We start from the raw sequence: 6,461 nt of genomic DNA on the forward strand, positions 1-6,461 counted from the left end.
TAGGTAAGTTGGTGCCGTGCCAGTGGTCGTCTTGTAGGCAAGCATCAGTACCTTGAATTTGATGCGAGCGGCTACTGGTAGCCAGTGTAACCTGATGAGGAGAGGAGTAACATGAGCTTTTTTTGGCTCATTGAAGACAACCCTCGCTGCTGCATTCTGGATAATTTGCAGAGGTTTGACAGTACATGCAGGAAGGCCCGCCAGGAGAGCATTACAATAGTCCAGTCTGGAGAGAACAAAATCTTGGACAAGAAGTTGGGTTGCTTGCTCTGACAGGAAGGGTCTAATCTTCCTAATGTTGTATAAGGCAAACCTGCAGGACCGGGTCGTTGTAGCAATGTGGTCAGTGAAGCTTAATTGATGATCCATCACAACTCCTAGGTTTCTGGCTGTCCTCGAAGGAGTTATGGTTGACGAGCCCAGCTGTATAGAGAAGTTGTGATGAATCAATGGGTTAGCTGGAATCACCAGGAGTTCAGTCTTTGTAAGGTTAAGCTGGAGGTGATGGTCATTCATCCAGCTAGAAATGTCACTCAGACAGGCTGAAATGCGAGCAGCTACCGTCGGGTCATCTGGCTGGAATGAGAAGTAGAGTTGGGTGTCATCAGCATAGCAGTGATAAGAAAAGCCATGCTTCTGAATGACAGATCCTAAAGATGTCATGTAGATGGAGAAGAGAAGTGGTCCAAGTACTGAGCCTTGAGGAACCCCAGTAGCAGGGTGGTGTGACTTTGAAACATCACCCCTCGAAAGACACACTGAAGGATCTGTCAGAGAGGTAGGACTTAACCCACAGGAGAGCAGTTCCAGAGATGCCCATCGTTCTTAGGGTGGACAGGAGAATCTGGTGATTAACAGTGTCAAAAGCAGCAGACAGGTCCAGTAAGGTTGTTCTGTCCAAGGAACATAGAAAGCTGGTTGAACACAGCTCGCTCAAGTGTCTTTGCAATGAATGGAAGAAGGGATACCGGTCTGTAGTTTTCAAGAAGTGCTGGATTTAGAGATGGTTTCTTGAGCAGTGGGCTTACCCGAGCCTGCTTGAATTTTAAGGGAAATGTTCCAGAGTGAAGAGAGGAGTTGATAATGTGAGTAAGTGAAGATATGACTGAAGAAGAGATCGCTTGAAGGAGGTGAGTGGGGATAGGATCAAGTGGACAAGTAGTAGGATGATTGGACAGGAGAATTTTTCTAGACGTCCATCTCTGAGAGTGGGGAGGAGGAGGATAAAGAGTGTGTATCAGTCATTGTAAAGTTGTCCTCAGTCTGCGGTGTGGAGAATTGGTCACTGATGGATCTTGTCTTATTTGTGAAGAAAGCTGCAAAGTCGTCCGCTGTAAGAGTTGATGGAGGAGGTGGAGGCGGCGGATTAAGAAGAGAAGAGAAAGTCTTGAAGAGTGTCCGAATGTCACAGCAGCTGTTAATTTTGTTGTGGTAGTAGGATGTTTTAGCTGTAAAGACATTTGCAGAGAAGGAAGAGAGGAGAGATTGATACACACTGAGGTCCATAGAGTTTTTTGATTTCTGCCATTTCCTCTCTGCAGCCCTGAGTGTAGAGCGATGTTCACGGAGAACCTCGGACAGCCAGGGGGCAGATGGGGCAGTGCGTGCTGGTCTAGACAACAGTGGGCAAAAGTTGTCCAAGCAAGATGTTAAAGTGGAGCAAAGAGTGTCCGTAGCACTGTTCGTGTCCAGAGCAGAAAACTGAGAGAGTGGTGGAAGAGAGGATGAAACCACAGCAGATAGGCGAGATGGAGAGAGTGAGCGTAGGTTCCGTCGAAAGGTGACCTGCGTTGGAGTGTGTGCCACTTCAGGAGTAAGTGCTAGGTTAGCAGTAATGAGGAAGTGATCAGAGGTGTGCAGTGGAGCAACTGAAGAGGTGTCCACAGAGCAACAGCGTGTGTAGATGAGGTCCAGTTAGTTGCCCGATTTGTGAGTCGTTGTAGTAGACACTAGCTTGAGGTCAAATGAGGTGAGCAGAGTTTTGAAGTCAGCAGCCTGGGGTTTATCTAGGTGGATGTTGAAGTCACCAAGCAGTACCAGAGGAGTACCATCTTCAGGAAAGTTTGATAGCAGCACATCCAACTCCTCCAAGAAGTTTCCCATATGATCTGGGGGACGATAAATGACCACAAAGTGGATTTTAACAGGGTGGGTTACAGTAATGGCATGTGATTCAAATGAACCAGTACCTGAAGGTGATGGCTGAAGATCAAATTTCCATTCTTTGGATATAAGGAGACCCGTACCTCCACCCCTCCCAGTGGTACGAGGAGTGTGGGAACAAGTGAAATTAGTGGAGAGGGCTGCAGGGGTGGCAGTATCTTCAGGTTTGATCCAAGTCTCTGTCAGTGCCATGAGGTTGAGACCGGAATGAGTAGCAATAGAAGAAATGAAGTCTGCTTTGTTAACTGCAGACTGGCAGTTCCAGAGACCAACTGGAATAGAGAGCATAGTAGTAGAGGTCAGAGGGACATGGCGTAGGTTTGTCAGACAGGCCTTCCTGCGACGTACATAGCGTGCGAGTGTTAGTAGTGATAGTAGAGATCTGAAAGCACATAGTCACTACAAGTGTAAGATATTTGAGAGGCTATACAAAAAGAAAGAGAAAAGCAATACTCAAGTGCCCTGTCGTTGTCCTTGCTCGGTGGAGTCGCGCAGGTAGAGTCGATTGTCTTTACACTCGTCGGTCTTCACACGAGGGTTGCCACGACCGCTGCCACGGTGAAACCTAGTGCTTTGTATTTGCCTGATTACCTGTGATTGAAGTCAGCTGGACATGCCTCGCTATTTAGCAGATCGAAACCAGGCAGTCCCGCGATAGGCAACGCAAAACCAAGCGCCACTTTCAGCACGTATTAACCAGGGTAAGACACTCACAATTTAAACCCTAAAACTTTCCTAGCAATGATGATCACACACTAGTCTGATGAGAAAACAAGACAAAATACTCTCAAGCTGCTGTCCTTCTATGTTGCTCGACTGTTTCTTCTGACAAGTGCTTTCCAGACAGCTAATTAAGTACTTTCACTGGCTTTGGCCACGCCTCGGTATTTAGCAGATCGAAACCAGGCAGTCCCGCGATAGGCAAATGCAAAACCAAGCGCCACTTTCAGCACGTATTAACCAGGGTAAGACACACACAATTTAAACCCTAAAACTTTCCTAGCAATGATGATCACACACTAGTCTGATGAGAAAACAAGACAAAACACTCACAAGCCTGCTGTCCTTCTATGTTGCTAAACTGTTTCTTCTGACAAGTGCTTTCCAAACAGCTAATTAAGTACTTTCACTGGCTTTGGCCACGCCTTACTATTTAGCAGATCGAAACCAGGCAGTCCAGCGATAGGCAAATGCAAAACCAAGCGCCACTTTCAGCACGTATTAACCAGGTTAAGACACACACAATTTAAACCCTAAAACTTTCCTAGCAATGATGATCACACACTAGTCTGATGAGAAAACAAGACAAAACACTCACAAGCTGCTGTCTTTCTATGTTGCTCAACTGTTTCTTCTGTAAATGTAATGTAAATGTAAATGGATAGTGCCTTTCTATGGCACGTCAACCCCAAACAGAGAGAAGTGAATGTGCTCCTGAACCAACTCATCAGCGAGTCAAGCCAAGTCTACAGACCTAAAGACATTGTCAGTGTCAGGATGTGGAAAAGCAACACCCACACCAAGACACACATTCCAGATGTGGTGGCCTACCGCGACAGCGACACACAGCTGTACCTGGCCACAAACATGCACATGTGTACTTTGACCAAAGACATTCATTATCTCTGCCTTAGCAAACCCTTCCTCAGACACAACGCTGAAGGAATCTGTGAGCTGCAACCCTGGGTCAGCGATACGCGCTGCCCTAACGAAGCCAAGCCTCGTACACAAGTCACAGAAACGGAAGCAGAGATTGTGGGTAACAGATGGCTCGTCAACACTCCTGTGCGCTCAGCTACACTGACCTATGACCAGCATGACACCGCCACCCGTGCCAAGCTGCTTGACCAAGTACTGAAAGCTACCACCCAACACATTGACATTACTCCTGTTGACACAGCCCTCCAAGCACTGTCTCGACAGCCCGTTTCTGAACCCGTCATCTGCGGTCCGAGCCTGGCCTGCTGCCGACACTGCAAGGTGCATCTCCACCGTCATGGGTCCCGCCCTGACTCTTGGCGTGACCTTCATCCTATACAGGATACTCAACGAGACGCAAACCTCTACCGCCAAACTCACGACAACTGTGACTGGAGATCTCCGATGGAATCCCCGGAAAGGGGGTGCCAAGTCAAAGACAACACCAAACCTCATCAAGCTGAATCCTCAGCTCCAGGAACCACCTGTCATCTTGAACCACCTGCCATCATGATCCACCTGCTACATGACCATCACGATTCACCTGTCATCTGCCCATCCTGATGATTGCCGTCCGATGATGTCCACACAGGGACTTCATCTGACGAAAGGGGGATGTGTAACGCATATGCAGGTCATCGATTCATGGGTTAAATTCAGGCATACAAATGAAACCCTTTTTGCACTAAAAGCCTGGCCTGGCGCCAGCCTGGCTGGACTTAAATTATTTTATGATACCCATGCGAGCCTCAAAGGAGACCTGAAAACCCCCCAAATTCCTTAACACACACACACGCAAAACGAAACCTTTCTTAAAGTTCCTTACTTTTGTAAGTCCTTATTAATATGTATTTTGAATGTTTGTGTATTGCATAAAAATGGTTAATCCTGGGTAAATGGTTAAAGTGCTGACTTATAAGTGGAAATGTTCTCCTCAGTCTAACTCTTTCTCAAATAGTCATGTTTATGTAACCCCCACCTGCTTTGCAGCTCATATAAACTTTATGACCCCCCTGGGCAACAGGACAGGAGAGAAGCCAGGTCACTGGTTTCTTTTCCCAATGCATTCTAAACCATTACCTTTTTGTTTTTATGTTTTATAAATGTATTACGTATATCTTTTTGGTACATTAGATGTGTCCCATATAAATTGTGACTATCTGCAATTTATTAGCGTGTGTTAATGTTTAAATGTGTGTAATTCTGCATTTGAATGTAACTTTGTGTTTCTATCAGTTATATATATGTACTGTTTGGTGTTCTTGTAATCGTCATGCTTTGACAGACCCACTTATCTAAAGCAAAGTAATGAAAAATTTTTTATTCTGGAATTACGAACTTGCTAGAATATCCCTGATGAAATCTGACAAGCCCTAAATCATTAGGGTGGGTGTTTCCACAGAGACAAAGGAACTTTCCCTCCGCTTCAGATCGCGGACGTTCATTGGTTGTTCATGCGAAAAGAGGCGTGAACCATCCCAAGCCATAAGAACCGACCAAACAAGGTCCGCCCTCTCTCTTCACTTCTTCCTCTCTTCGTTCTTGGACACGCTGCTCTCCTGTGCGACCCTCGTCTGGGCCATGCAAGTATCGTTTTCTATGGAGATTTAAATGCTGCTTTAAAGTGTTGCTATGATTTGATCCGTTGTTGGCTGAGAAGGGTTACTGACTGATTTCCATATCTGAGCTCATTCTGTGACCTCATTCATTTCTCTCTCTCTCTCTTTTATTTGGATTCCGTTATGTCTTGTAAAAATTTTACTGTCTGTATTGTCGTACGCATATTTACTCTGTGTGATTTGTAGTTTCGATGTTTTATTAGTAATTATTAAAACCCATATATTCATGATTCTTGTCTCCACCACCCGCTCACATTACGAGTCACTGAGATGTCTGATCTTTAGCTACAGGCTTTAAATTTAGAAACTAAATTTATCATAAGGATAGGATAATGTTTTCATGGCCAGAGAATATTTTTCCTTGAATTATAAGAAGTGATAACTTTATTGAAAATTGATAGGTCAATCTGGTTTGCTGGACAAACCACTGTTTGATTTGCAGTAATTTACAGTAAGAGATATCACAATAATTGATATGAAGAATGGAATATTGACATATTATTGAGTAAGTTACAGTGCCCTGTAATTAGTTATTGGTATAGACAGTTGAGCTATTTTTCATAATCAATACAATTTATTGTAACTGTCATATGATATATAAATATTAATCATATTCCTGATTAATTATTCAAATTCCCTATATATCATTTGAGTTAATTATTCTGTACAACCCATTGTTGCTACAGCGATGATGATGATGATGTCAACAATGAAGACAACGCTGACATCAACAGAGAAGTTTTGTGCAGTGATTTCATGCGGAACCGTCTGGCAGCAGCAGTTTCCGCACCCGACATCCACGTTCCTGCAATAATGGAACATGACTACACTGTTAAAAAATTACTGTAAATTTTACAGTAAAATACTGGCAGCAGGGTTGCCAGCCAGTTACTGTAATTTTTACAGTAGTAGTACTGTAATTTAATTTACAGATTTTTACTGTATTCTCAATTACAGTAAAATTCTGTGAATTAAATTACA

This window comes from Carassius auratus, unplaced genomic scaffold, assembly GCF_003368295.1.
Source record: "Carassius auratus strain Wakin unplaced genomic scaffold, ASM336829v1 scaf_tig00215844, whole genome shotgun sequence".
In the NCBI taxonomy this organism is placed as follows: Eukaryota; Metazoa; Chordata; class Actinopteri; order Cypriniformes; family Cyprinidae; genus Carassius; species Carassius auratus.